Raw genomic sequence first — 15,330 nt, forward strand, 5'->3', positions numbered from 1 at the left:
GTCGGCTTCTGCTCACTTTAATCTGAGATGGAGTCAGTCTGACACCCATCAACAGCCAGTGATGTTGCTGGCCAGATCTGACCTTCACATTACATTCCCCCTTTTTTTTCTTGTACATAAAAATCAAATTATTGATTTCTCTTATGGAGAGCTTAATCTTGCCTGGACTGTAAAGTGGCTCCACCCACAGGCTGCTCGGGAGAGGAATAGTGAGACAAGAGCCATTCCGATGGGACTGCTGCTCTTAAGCTTGTGCCCAGAAAGAAACAGGTTATCTGTGAGGTCCACCCCCAGGAGGGCTGCAGGTGTTCTCACCTGTTTAAATCTCCGTCAAGTTACCTAGGTAAATGGAACACACCTGGAGGTAGTTACTTCCCTCCTTTCTCTGAGGTCACACTCTAATCCATTTGGACACACTCCAATACACTTGGACACACCTCCCACCCCAGGCATCCCCAGGGAGTGACTCTCTAGCTTGCCATGCATGCTTTCCAATTTTCTTAATAGAGCTAATCAACTCTAGTCTATTCAGAGGAGTGGGAAGGTTACCACAGAATGAATGTTCCCCGCAAATCGTAGTTTCAGCAGATCCAAAGTGGTCGTCCAGCAGGAATCAGCTGCGTATGATGGAGTCCCATCTGCTTTTACCATGGTAGGGGTGCTCAGAGTGAAGATGTAGATTCTTCCAAATGTCTCTCAGGCCGTCCTTCATCTTAACCCAAATGGGATGGGAAGGGGACACTGGTGGCAGTGGGCAGCAGTGTCTCCCAGTGACTCCAATAGAATGTCACACCTTCTGCTGGGCTGCCTGCAACTTTCTGCATAGACTAGTTAAGGAAACTTAACCTAGGCCTGACTTTAGTTAAATCTTCTAATATTTTCCTGGTTTCCTTTTAAGTACAGTAGCTTTTGCAGGCTGGTGACCCACTGAATTTCAAGACAGCTTTAGGCAATCAATGGCCCTTGGGTAATTTTGCCAGGGCAATAACTTTAAATCAGATATTTCCAATAAGGCTAGGATTTTCTAGGCCAACATAGAAGGCTTGGCCTGTTACCATCTCTTACAAGTGCTGTCTCCTCTCTTATAGACTTGTTAGCACTGTTTTCTATAGCACTACTTTATCCTGCCTCATCTCCTAAAAATGACTCTGATCCCCTTGATCTAAAGGGGAGCTAATGGGCAAAGATCATCCATCTTCTGTAACTTCTTCAGGATGATTCGGGGGCATTGACCTTACTTAGCCAGGAACCTATAACCTTAGTTTACTTTACCAAGGAGCTGCAGGATCAGATATCCATTAGGAGCTTTACTCCAAACTGGAAATTGCACTTACATTTTAACAACTATACAGACTACTTCTGGGACTACAGCAGTGTTAACATTTTTAGTTTGCAAAAGCATTTTCCTGACTGGCTGGGGAAACTGATCTCTGATGACCTAAACAATGTCTAAATTACCTTTGTAGGCCTTAGATCTCAATAAGGACACAATCTCAGGTCCACAAGCTTCCTTGCTTGAACAGATATATCAGCTTATAACTCTCACTGCCAGTTAGGGCTTTGAGCAGATTCAGGGGCTTGGGATTTTAAATTATCCTGCCATTTGACCAACTCAGCTTTACGACCCGCTATCACACAGGACTGGCAAGTTCCTGCCCAGTAGATAGACATGGGCTTTAGAATGGCATGCTTACAAACTATTCTTCTAGGACCTTCAGCTCTGATTAACTTTTGAAAGGCCAAACCGGAGTGGCTCTAGGATCTGACAACATCTCTGCCATCCAAGCAGTGGATTACTGCCTCTGGATGCTCCATCACTTTGTCCCAGGAGTGACTTTTCCACTTTTAAGGCCACTGGACTTGAACTCAGGGCCCAAATGCTGTCCCTCAGCTCTTCAGCTCAAGGCTAACACTCTGCCACTTTGAGCCTCAGCACAGCTCACAACTCTGTTCCCAGCACTCTGCTGGCCAACTAGAGATGAAGACTCTCACAGGGCCCTTTCTCTGCCCGGGCTGGCTTCAAACCACAGATTTCAGATCATTGAGTCTTACAAAAAGGCCACTTTACTCCAATTAAAGCAACAAGGCTCCACACAGAAGTAGCTTTTAAGCATGATCTTACCTGGACTTTATTAAGGGCCAAAGTTACATCTCACAAACTTGTAGGAATCATCTATCCTTCTCTGTGGGCCTGTTGGAAACTATTACAAAAAACCTATAGACAAACTGGAGTAGCAACCAAACAATTGTTTTGGTAGCCATAATTTTTCCTTTATCCAATTTAAAGCAAACATTTAGGACAAGTTTTTAATCTGCATTTGAAAAAAAACTGAAACCTAGAGTCACTGCCTGGGTGCCACCCATTGCTTCAGGCTGCTCTTTTTAAAAGAGACATTTTTTTTTTCCTTCAGTCCCAGTTACTGCATGAAGACCTTTGAACTGAAATGACAATTTTTCCTTAATGCAAGAATTGCAATTACTATTACATCACAGTATACACTAAATATAAAACTATACACTAAATATAAAAGGTCAAATAAATCCTACTATACAATGATAGTGTTTGACCTACATACACCAATGTTATAAACAGTTACCTCATTCATACAAGATTAAACAAAGATCTAGTGAAAGAAAGCATTACCATTAACTACAGAATTAATAAAATGTATTCAATTCCTACAGTAGTTTAATACACATCCTTCTTAGCAGCTTATTTTACTTTTCCCAAATGAATACATTTTAAAACATAGAGAATTTTAAAATAATTTCCTGTATCATAACAGAACATAATAGAATTATATAAAAAAAACCTGCAGAAACCTTTGGATTGAAAAAGATATATATACTATGAAAGATCAATGGATTGTTGGAGAAATCATGAAATCACAGAACAATAGACTTGAAATCAAAGCCTATTTGAAGGAAATACGAAGGCAAAGTTTAAAAAATCATATAATTATGTGTGCCTATGATACAAAATCAAAGATCTCAAATAAACAAACTAATGTGTACTTCAAGTTCTAAGAAAAACAAGAACAAGTCTACAATGAAATAAATAAATAGAAAATTTAATTTTTTTTTCAAATTTTAGCTTTTAGTAAATCAGGCTTTTTGACCTTCGGTCAAATCATACATCAGAAGAATCATAGATGAACTTAAACTGGAAAAATCACAAATCAGCTAAGCAGAGGTTTCACTTGCTTATTAACTCAAACAGTTTTTGTCTTTTTTCAGTGAAGTTCAGGACATGCATGCAAGCTGCCTTTTCCAAGTCAAACAAACTATTAGTTTCAGATATTAACCATTGTACAATTTTCCTCACTAGTAAAAAGCATGAAATAACAGAGTGTCAGTTGGCTCTTGTGACCAAAAGCATAAGTTTTCTAATATTCCAATTTTTCTTGGCCATAACAATTTCCTAATAGTGCTAGATATCTGTACACAATTGCAAACAGTAAATTGTGCTGGGTCCAAAAAAACCTAAAACCATACACTGTATTTCTGACTTGCCAATGTGGAATTATTTTTATTGCCAACAGCAAGCAATGATTCCCCCCAGTTTTAAAGCATCTAATTATTTTCACATAGAGTTTTCATTTCCTGGTATGTTTCTTAATTTTATCACTGAGAAATGTATTCTCCATAGGTGAGGGTGGAGGAAGAAGGCATGGAATGAACAAGAGGAACATGAAAAATGTGTAATTTCAAAAAATGTATTTAAATCTAATGACTTACAGATTTTTGTAAAGATTTGTATGAAGGCCTGTTTATAAAATAGTATTTTTTGCATTTTATTGTTATTGTAAAGGTAACTTAAAGAGAAGTTATATAAGACAGATCAAGAGTATATTTCTTTTTGAACAATGTCACTCTGTCCCTTGCTCTCTCTCCATTGTTTCTTCCCTCTCAATCCACAAGTTGTATAGTTCATTTAATACTGAAAAGAAGTGATTGCTCAAGTAGCCATAACATGAAGTTTGAGTAGTACTTGTTCTGAGACAAGAGTTAATGGTCTTCCCTGGCCATGATTCCTCACTGTGAATTCCCTGGGCTATTTGTCAACAGGGCATAATACATTGCACTGTTATTACACTTCAGAGGACAGAAATGATGCTACAGTGTTGACCATCTACTTAATATTCCTAAATGCTGAATTAGGAAGTCACAATGGGGAAAAAAATGCTGTAACAATGTGAAAACACAAATGGCACCTTCATAATCTTCTTCCTTTCTTTCACATTGTAATGATTTTCCAAATACTTTCAAAATGCAAACATTTTCTTCCTCATGCTTTGATGAATATTTGTTGTTGGATTAGAAGTTAACCTAATGGTATTAATTTTTAATTTAACTTTTAAATTTTAAGTGTGGTATTGAAGTCTTATTTATCTGATATTTACCTTTTGACTATATCTAGCTTGATTAAAAGTGTTTTCATGAATTCATTCATTGAATGTTCTTGGAATTGCAAATAGAAATTGAAAATTTTATCAAAGATGTTGTAGCTTAATAGGTCATTCACTCACATCATTGAGATATTTTAATGTAATGTCCAATGTGAGGAATATCAATAGGAACATAAAAAAGGAAGTTTGACTTTGCTCAGTTGTTTCTTTACCTTCTGAATATCTCCTACATAGTGTTTTGAGGTCAAGTCATCATTATTTCCCAAGCTTTCTCCTGCTGCTATTTTCTAATAACCACTTCAAAACCAACCAAATAATCAAAGAAAAATACCAAAACTGATTCTGTTAGAAATGTGACCCATCATTTTCAACCTCACTCATCCACTCAACTTACCTAGGAGAGGTGTTAGAGAACAAAGGAAGGGATAGCATTGGTCAAGATTGCACTAAAAAAATTAGTAGGTTGAATTGAAAGATAGAAAACAAAGAAATAATAAAAAAAAATGTGATCCCTCGTATTTCCATAACAAAATTGTTAGGGATATGTTTTGTGATCACAATGAAATATACATTCTAACAATTAGATATAGAATGAGAGAATATTAATTATTAGCTAGCTGTGTCTGAGCAGGGAAATATGCGGAGGCAGAGAGAAATGTATCTTAATTCCTATTTCTATAATAGTGCATATTTAGTATAACATACTTTTAGCACATTGCCTTTTGGTTGGAATTACATACTCCAATATATTTTTTAACCGTAGTTATCACAAAAGATTTTCTAAGCTGAGAAATATGATTCTTTTGTTATGTAACTGCTACCCAGATTATCTATTTAAAGAACAGGTAAAAATCTCTCAATGTGTAAAGTTTAATCAGATAATTAAAATATTATACTAGTTCAACTTAAGAAAAACTATTAAGAAAATGAAAAATAAAAATATAGTTACATTATTTCAATATCTAAAGATTATAATGCAAAGAGTTGGTAACTGTGTATATACATATACATATATATATTTAAGAGATTACAAATTGAAACTATTTCTCTATACAATAATTAAGCAGTATCTGCTGATTTTGTCATTTTTATAACCTATGACACAGTGATTGCACTCCTTAGAGCATACTAATCAAAGGCACCAATGGAAACATAATTATTATGACTGCAAATAAATACTGGAAAATACAAATACCCAACACCTTTGTAATGAATATTTTTTATAATAATACAAAGGAGTGCTGATGTTTTTCAGTGGACTCAATGGAGATCTCGCATGACCTTATTACATGATGATGCTCTCAAATATATTATTTTGAGAGAAAAAAGCCAGATGTGTACTTTATATTTTATCTGTCATCAATTGTCACTCCATGAGTCTCTTAACTCCAACTAATCACCAGAACATTAGAAGTGGTGCTGTGGCTCAAAGTGGTAGAGCACTACCCTGAAGCTGATAAACTCAAGGACAGAAGTCAGGCCCAGAGTTCAAGCCCCATCACCAACAAAGCAAAGCAAAGAAAAAAAATAAAACAGTTTTGAAGAAGTCTCTTTTAAAGTCTTTAGCCCACTTATTGATTGGGTTATTGTTTCTTTGAGAATTTGTTTTTGGAGCATTTAATTTTTTTAGCTCTAAGCATAATTTAGATATGAAACTCTTTCCTAATGCATAGTTAGTTAAGATCACCTTCCATTGTTTGGGCTTTATATTTATCATTCTAGCTATGTCCTTTGCCATTTAAAAACTCTGCAGTTTGATGCAATCCCATTTATCCCGTCTTTCTGTGATTTGTTGTGATTCTGGATCTTAGGAAGTTTCAACCTATTCAAAGTATCCTTACTGTTTTTCATATCCTGTCAAGTAATATTTTCAGGGTATCTGGTTATATTGAGACCTTTTATATCATATCCATAAGTTAGTGTTAGAAACAAGAATCAATATCAGTCAAACCCAGAAAAGTATTTTGTGTGAGTGAAAAATGGGTAACAAATATTATAAATATCTCCTGGGATGCTGGTAATAATTCTTTTGCTATAGATGGAATTATACAAGTGTGGAAAATTTATCATAATTTGCAAACACTAAATTCAATTTTATAGTTCTTCCTTTATGTTAGTTAAACATTATTTGAAGTGAAAATTAGCTTACTCCATTGTTTATAGTTATTCAAAGGGCTTGGAAGTGGTTAATATACATTATTAAATTAGGCTCTTAAAATAAAATATTTGGATAGTGGTGCTGATATATATTTCTATGTTTTATGATATATATTTTAATTTTGATTCTTGCAGTCAGAATAAACATTGGAATTTTCTTTTCAGACAGATCACTGTAACAGTTTGAGTATAAATTGTACTTCCAAAAGCTCTGGAGAAGGAAAGCTTTACATTCCTTGTATCTAATCACTGAGAAATATTTGAAGCACGAGTGCTCTGATTAATAAGTGGATTAATCCATTAATAGCTTCACAATTTGATTGCATTATTATGAGGGGTCTGTAATTAAACGAAATAGGTCAGAGGTGAATGGGTTTGAATGTTATGCACCCCCTCCTCTTTCCCTTTCTTTTAACTTCCCCTTCATCTTCGCTTTCCCTGGCTCTTTCTCCTTCCCCTAACCTATCCATTCTCCTACCCCTTTCACTTCACTTTCTCCTTTCCCTTTGACTGTCTATCTGTCTGTCTTTCTTTCTCTCTTTCTCTCTCCCCTTGTTCTGGCCAACATAAAGCGTGTATATTCCTCCTGTAGATCACGAGGTGGCCTCCCCTTCAATGTATTCTCCACAGCTGAGAAACAACAGAGCCAGTAGACTAAGGATTGAAAACTCTGAATTCATGGGACAAATCAAACTTTTTCTGCTTTTAAATTGTTCCTAAGCATTCTGTCATAATAATCAAAAACTGGCTAACACAGTTATCAACTTTTATAATTTTCATTGAAATATGGGAAATTTCATATCTTCTAAAGTGGACAGAATATTTATATTGCTCATTTTTTGAGATCACTTAATCATGTCCTCTAAAGGAAAAATGATGTATGCAACTAATCATAAAGTTCTGAAATCAGTTTTTGCTACATCATTTAATAAAATATAACTCTGATATTCTGCAACTATTTAATAGTCATATTTATTTGAGTCAATGCATATGACATTAACGTACAGAATTTACAATCATTTTAATAGTTAGACATTATTTTCCAATTACAAAAGCAATATCTTATCACATTGCAACACATACGAAAGTCATGAGAAAATTTTACATAATACGTTTTAGTAGAGAAAACAAGTATTATAATTTAAGATAATTATAAACATAAATGTATTAAAATAATTTTCTTAAACTTTCATTGGTGTATGAATTTAATATAGAATAATTATATTAAAAATGATAAATAAGAACCATGGAAGTGTTTAGAATAATAAACAAGTGTATAGAATACTATCTAGTGGCTACCAAAATTCTGTGAAAAAATATTAAAATAAGTAGCAGTACTCTCTACTAATGCCAGTATTTAATATTATCTTCTCAACTAAATTTACCATTTAAAGAACTTGAAGGGCTTGGAATATGGCCTAGTGGCAAGACTGCGTGTCTCGTATACATGAAGCCCTAGGTTCCATTCCTCAGAATCACATATATAGATAAGGCCAAAAGTGACACTGTGGCTCAAGTTGGCAGAGTGTTAGCCTTGAGCAAAATAAACCAAGGACAGTGCTCAAGCCCTGAGTTCAAGTGCCAGGACTGTCAAAAAAAAAAAAAAAAAAACCTTGAAAAAAGTCAGGATTACACATTGGCTTATCTGAAATAATTTTAGTTAATAAAAATTTTAGCTAGTTCACAAAAACTGTGTGACTAAATCAAAGTGATAAATGCAGAATTATAAACATCTCTACCATTGTACATAAACACTTTTTCTTTTTTTTTAAATAACACTTCATTATGAATGACATATGCCTCCATTAATCAATGAACCATGTTGCACTAATCTGATAATTCTATTCAGCAAATAGCAAATATTGAGTGCTTAACTTCCTTTCCCATATGTGTTTCATTATATATGTAAGGAAACAATAGAAATGAAATGATAACTTTTATCTGTTTAACTTTGTGCTCTATTTTTGGAAGTTAACATTGCTTCAAATTTAAATAGTATTTTTCTACATAATCATGCAATAAAATTATAATATTATCACTTTTATTCCATTTTCCTGAATTCTTGCACTCTTTGCAACAATTCAATAACTATTTCAGAAATTCACTGAACCATTAACTCACAGTATCACTGGAGGAGCAATGTCCTTGTTCTCTTCCAAGATCCAGTTCTTTAAGAACCATATTCCAGCAACTGTTTCCAAGAAATAAACATCACTATCGCAATACATTATTTGACTATTGCATGTGGTGAAGATAGCCATATTTGACTCAGTCAGTATAATATTCAAATTGAAAATAAAACTTTGAAAGCTTGAAGCTGATTGGAGAAACTTGGTTAGATTGTGACCACAACTTTGAATTGGATATTGGAACAGACTACCCATTTCTTCTTTTCAAGCTTCGTTTTTCATTAAATTACAATCCAAGCAATTAATACATAAAAACAAATCACATACTTTTCAGAAATCTATTTTTTTCTGTTCCAAAATTCTAACTTCTTGTTACTTCAAATGTTGAAACATACAATTTTTTCCACATGGTTATATTGTGAAGTGAAGTCTTTAATATAAGAATATAACTTTAGCAAATTGCTACCAGCTGAAAAAAATGGCTTGTATTTTATGCCTTGAGGATGTAAATATACTAAAACTTATTATTAATGCAAAGAAATGGTGATGCCAGAAATATGATGCCTTAACTCATCTTACAGGATTGTAGCACCAGGCTAAGGTTTCTGTTTCTTGATTCCCTTTTTTTTTTCCCTGTATAATTAAAAATCAGTGCAAAAATGTTAGATCAACATAAAATGTGATTAAGAATAGCATGAAACTTCAACCAATTTTTTCCTACTTTTTTTCCTTTGTGAGTTTTTGATTATTTTCAAGGTCCCCAGAGCTGAGAGAAATGTAGACATTCATTCCTCTAAAAACCCACTCAGTGTTTAATACAATTTGCTAAAAGCAAGGGTTTAAAGTAAATAAATTAGAATTTCCTTATATTTGTTGATTTTTTTCTGTTGATTCAATAACTCAATGACTTTTCTGAATGAAAATAAAAGAGCTTGATTGTTTCTCAAGAAGTGAAGAGTATGATCTTGTAAATATATTAGTAATTTTGAGGTTAATTTTGCCATAATCAGTCACAAAACTACTCTTATTTACATACTTAGACTACTTAAAAATAAATTTGTTAATTGGTAAATGATACTATCTATAGTTCACCTTTCATGAAGTAGTTTATTTATGATATCACTCATGTTCTCTAAAGTACTGTAATCCTAACAGGTGTATCTCATAGTTCTGGGAAATTTCTTGTTTATGTTTATTTGTGAATGTGGATCTTAAAGATGTGGCAGAAGAAAGTCAGACATTCTATAATATGAGTAGATATTACTTCCATAGAGAAAAAAAAAGGTGGATCATTCATAGCAACAATAATACCAGGGAAGTACAGAGATAGCTCTGTGTTTACAAGTGGAATCATTTTATCTCCAGGTGACCACTTAGTTTTGAAACAACTATGTTCTGAAAAGGAGTTTCAGGATGCTAAGTATGTGATATTTAAGCCTTAAGTATAATGTTTGCTACATAGTGATCATAAGTATAATTTTGGTACAATATTTTTCAAAAAGAAGAATTTATTAATTACGTGGCATATTAGAAAATATCCAAATGCAGTGCTTTTCATTCTCAATCCCCAAAATTCTTATTTACATACATATGATTATGAATTAGTTTTATTATTTCAATGAAACATTGGATAATGCGAAGCTATTCTTAACAGTGCCTTTTTAGAAAAAAAATAATGTAACATATTTTGCAATGAAATGTTAAACTTTGTAAAACAAATTTGTAAAACATGTAGTAGGAAATACTTTAAGACAGATTTTCCCAGTAAACATGCCTTAATAGATATTGATAGTTCATAGTTACTGACTCACAATGTTTTGCTCTTTTATATTTTAAAAGCAATCTCCAATCTGAGTTTGTTAAAGCTGTCATGTGAATTAAAATTGTAATCAATGACAATATTTTGAGCATTGTTTTAGGTTTGTTTGCCAAATCAGAAACCTCCACAAATAGCAGACATCTAATCTATTTTTGTGCCTTGATTTTTATTGTTATTTCTTTTGTTAAACAAAGAATAAATAAGAGGTTGTTTTACTAAAAACATAAAATATAACAGTTCTCCATACAAAATTGCAATCTTCCAGATTATGATCCAAGTATATGTGTTCTCTTGATTCTTGAGACATTATATCTAGAGTCTAAAATGACCACTATGAATACTGTTAACAGTAGACTGAAGGTGAATAATTGTGCAGTGTAAGTTTCAGCATATCTTATCAATTTATAGAATTATGTATTGCCTTAGAGTCCTACTTTTTTATATTGAACATATGTTCTCATAGGATTTCAGAAATTTCAGTTTATATACCTACTTATAAAACAAGGAAAATCATCAATATCAATTTCAAAAATGCCTATATTTGGGTAATAAACTGGATGGTGTGCTATTATCATACTATTTAAGCTATGCAAATATTTGCATATGTGTTTATACTCTGGGCCTCAAGGCTAATGTATCTACAAAGGAAGAGGTTCTGTAATTCTAGCTAATTTAGGAAGACTTAGAGGCTTACAGGTTCTTGTCAACCTCCATAGAGAAGTCTGGGAGACCCCATTTCCAATTCAACAACAAAAATCCAGAATTAAGAAGTGGTTCAATGAGAGAACACCAGCTATACTCAAGAAAATGAGAAAGCAAGAATTTGAAACCTGGAGTTCAATCCCTAGTATAGTCACAAAATTATATTTTATAAAGAAAAACGAGAGGCACCTAATATTATGGAAATAACTAGGACTCTAGTAGCATACAGATTTCAGGTGAGATCTTAGCTTTCACTCATCACATCTCAGTGGAATGTCTTCCAGGTTACTCAAGCTTTTATCAATAAAGTCTTATAATCACTCTAGTGATAGTTGATTGTGAAGATTAATTAGGAATGTATCAAACATAGGAATAAATGAGAATGTTATTTCAATCATTCTAATACTTTTTTTGTGAAAGAAAAATATTTAGCATAATATTTTAGACCATTTGCAACACTGAACAATTCTTCAATAACTTAAATGAAAAAAAGGCCCTACTGCTTTGGAAGAACTAATTTGGAGGTTAAATTAACAATTGCTCTACTTATCACAGCAAGAAATCCGTTTTGCTAAATATAACAGAAAAGGGACATGCTGTATTCCAAAAATTTGTATTGGTTCACCAGCAACAAATGGATTTAATAGTTTGAAAAGCAGTAGCCAGTCATTTCAATCTCTCATTTCCTCATAGCTCATTATTTTTCCTTATTTTTAACTAAAGTCTTCAAATTTCTTCAAGAAAAAGTAGTCATTTTTGCCATAATCCCTCTATGACCCCAGCATTATTTCTTTAAATAGATACAAAAATATTTTACATGGAGTTTTTTAAAATAGTTCCTGAATATTGCTATATGGTAAAAAAAAATATTTAGTAAATAACATACACAGCAAGATAGCATTTAAGACGAACAATGTTAACTTTTTTACTTTTATTTGTATTTGATTATTTTATATGCTACCCCTCGACTTGAAGACAAGGCCTCAACACTGTCCTTTTTTTCCCATTGAAGCCTTTTTCTACTTGAGTCACACGTATACTCTGGCTTTTTGCTTTTTAATTGGAGATAAGAGCCCAACAGACTTTCTTGCTTGAGATGGGGCTAACCCATGATCCTCAGGTATCAGCCTCCTAAGCCATGATTATAGACATGATCAACTGCTTCCCTGTCACCTATTAAACGTTTAATTACATAAATGAATAACCATTTTAAAATGGTGATGAATGAAAAATCATAATAAATGGAGAATTGATTTAAAGCTAGTTTGGGCTGAAACATTGAAAAGACCCTTTCTCAATACAGAGCTGAGCGCAAGGTGCACATACCCCTCACCCAAAATGATGTGGGGAGGCTGCGTTTCAGAGGATTGTAGTTCCAGAAAAGCCTGGGTAGGAAAATCTGGGAGATCCAATCTATAAGATCCACTTTACCTCTGGGAGGTAAAATGTGATTCCAATGAGGATGAGAAACCTAAAATAAGATGGATAATGATTTAGGTGAAGTCAGGTGGAAAATGAGAAACTACTTGAAAGTAACCAGTAGGAACAGTACTGGAGATGGTATTCAATGGTTTCCCACCACCCAAGTAAGCTGGAAGCCCAGAGTTCATACCACAGTGCTACAAATAAATAAATAAATAAATAAATAAATAAATAAATAAATAAATAATAATAGAAGGACAAGCTCATTGAATAAGAATATAAAAAAGGAAAATATGCTGGTACAGTTGTACAGTGTGTGTGTGTGTTTTTAAGTTTCATTGTAAAAATATTTGTAGTCTACTATTTCACTATTTATAAAGATATTTTAATTTGTGTAGTGTTACAAAATGTCTGTCTTAATCCTCAAGTGACTGTGGCTGGTGATCATGATCTGAAACCCTTGAAATGTTTAGTAAGACTGTTTCTTTTAAAAACTGATTTCTATGATGTATTTTTTCACAGTGAAGGAAAAAATGATCAACATGATCAGACAAAAGTACATTTCTCAGTACATAACCAACCTTTATCAATGCAAAATTGTATCTACAGTTCAGCAAAATTGTGGATATTTTACTTTAATAAACTTTTAATTTTCTTATTCATTTTATATAAACTCTTGGTGATAAGATAGCATAATAGTAATAAAAACGTATTCACCATATGATCTATGGTGAATGAAGATTTTTGTCTCTTTTGTGAATATCATAACCCAGAACTTAGAATATGGTCTTGTAATAGGACATTTATATACATTTTTGTTTTGTCAGTTTTCTCCTACAACCAGAAAAAAATCACCTGGACTCTTGAAAATTTCAAGCAATTCTCTTATAGGAAGCAATAAAGACATAAAGACTTACTATCTAAACATATAGATAGGAATGTCATTAAAAAGTCTGTCTTGTGGATCATATCTGTATTCTCAGTTACCTGAAAGGTAAACATTGTAATATTGCAGTCTGAGCTGCAGGCAAAGCTTAAGAAATTAGTGGAAAACAAACTAGAAGCAAATGGATTTGATGATGATGATCGGTAACAGATGAAAGATAGATAGACAGATAGACACTTGCATTCATGTATACATACATACATACATACATACATACATGCATGCATGCATACATCTTCCTTTACATAACCCTATCAGAAAAAGGAAGATGTGTAGAAGTTAGGGGAAAAATGCATTGTTAAACCATGTTCAGAGAACGATGTTCAGAAAAACCATGTTCAGAGAATGAAATATATATATGTGTATATATATATAAATTTAATTTTATTTTTTAATTTTATTTTTTTATTTTTTGGCCTGTCTTGGGCAATGAACACAGGGCCTGAGCACTGTCCCTGGCTAGTTTTTGCTCAAGGCTAGCATGCTGTCACTTGAATCACAGTGCCACTTCTGCCATTTTCTATATATGTGGTGCTGAGGAATCAAACCTAGGGCTTCATGTATACAAGGCAAGCACTCTTGACACTAGGCCATATTCCTAGCCATAATGTATATTTGTATAGAATTCTCATAGTGAAACTTCCTCCTGTTATGAGTGTATATACATTTTAAAAATTAAAGATATGTAAAGGCGGAAAGCCAGAAGTACTAAAAGTGTGACTCAGATAATAGAGTGATGGCTTAGCAAGTAAAATGTTATGAATTTGAGTCGTAGTAAGAAATTTCAATAAGAAAAAATGTGTTTCTACCTGGTAAAAATACTTTTTGGAAATAAAAAAATCTAAATAAGTAACATGATGATAGATTTAAAGCAAATAATTTGAATTATATAAAAATAAATTTTGTGTAATCAAGTAGGTTATTTTTAGAACATATATTATAAGTAACATTTAAACTTTGGGGAAGAAGCAGGTCCTACCAGCATTTATTAAACAAACCAATAATTAGTTCATTTTCTTTTTAAAAATGTGTTAAACTTCCATTTTGTTCTAAGTATTTGAATGATGTTAGTCCCTCAACAAAAAACCAAAACACAAACCTTGAATGCAGTTGTTTTCTAATATGTTTTTAATTACTCTTATTAAGAGGTGGTGTTATGAATTTTAATAACATAAATTAGGCAAAGATGACAAGAACTATTACATAGAAAAACACACACATCATAGAAAGTCAATGTGCAGTAATACATTTTCATTCAATTTGAATATATTGGATGCTTTTGAAAATTTAGATAAATTTATATAATAGGAAACCACTCTCATTATTTTTCAATAGTTAATTTCTAACAAACCAAGATGCTTACCAATAAAATTTATAGCTAATGTGTCTATGTCAGTATCTGTTTTTAAAGTTATGTTTTCAAGTATTTTCTTGGTCAAATATGTGGACTTTTTCTTTTTTTTAACACTAATTTTTTTCTTCATATGTCATCCATTCTTTATGTAAACGTTTACAGAATATATAAAACATAGTTGCAGGTATGAAGATACAAATATTTCTCCCCTAGCAAGTACTTGGCTCCTTGAGATATTATTTATTTATTTATTTAACTAAATTTTCTAGCTCAGCATCTCCTTAACCCAGATTAGCCCAGAGAACTGGGAATGAAAGGGAAAGCAATTCTGGGAGCACACCTAGATAAATTAAGCATACTTTAATTTAAAATAGTTGTTTAAACACTATACT

The 15,330-nt window shown here is 32.7% G+C and overlaps 1 long non-coding RNA gene across 1 annotated transcript; it reads left to right on the forward strand.

Moving 5' to 3' along the window:
• The first annotated feature begins 753 nt into the window (after positions 1-753).
• Positions 754-15,021, forward strand: LOC125357650. The gene is made up of 4 exons (XR_007212180.1): positions 754-919; positions 11,776-11,781; positions 12,601-12,605; positions 15,009-15,021. It is a non-coding gene; the product is annotated as an uncharacterized LOC125357650 (long non-coding RNA).
• The last annotated feature ends 309 nt before the right edge of the window (positions 15,022-15,330 follow it).

The sequence above is a fragment of the Perognathus longimembris genome, chromosome 9 (assembly GCF_023159225.1).
Source record: "Perognathus longimembris pacificus isolate PPM17 chromosome 9, ASM2315922v1, whole genome shotgun sequence".
Lineage (NCBI taxonomy): Eukaryota > Metazoa > Chordata > Mammalia > Rodentia > Heteromyidae > Perognathus > Perognathus longimembris.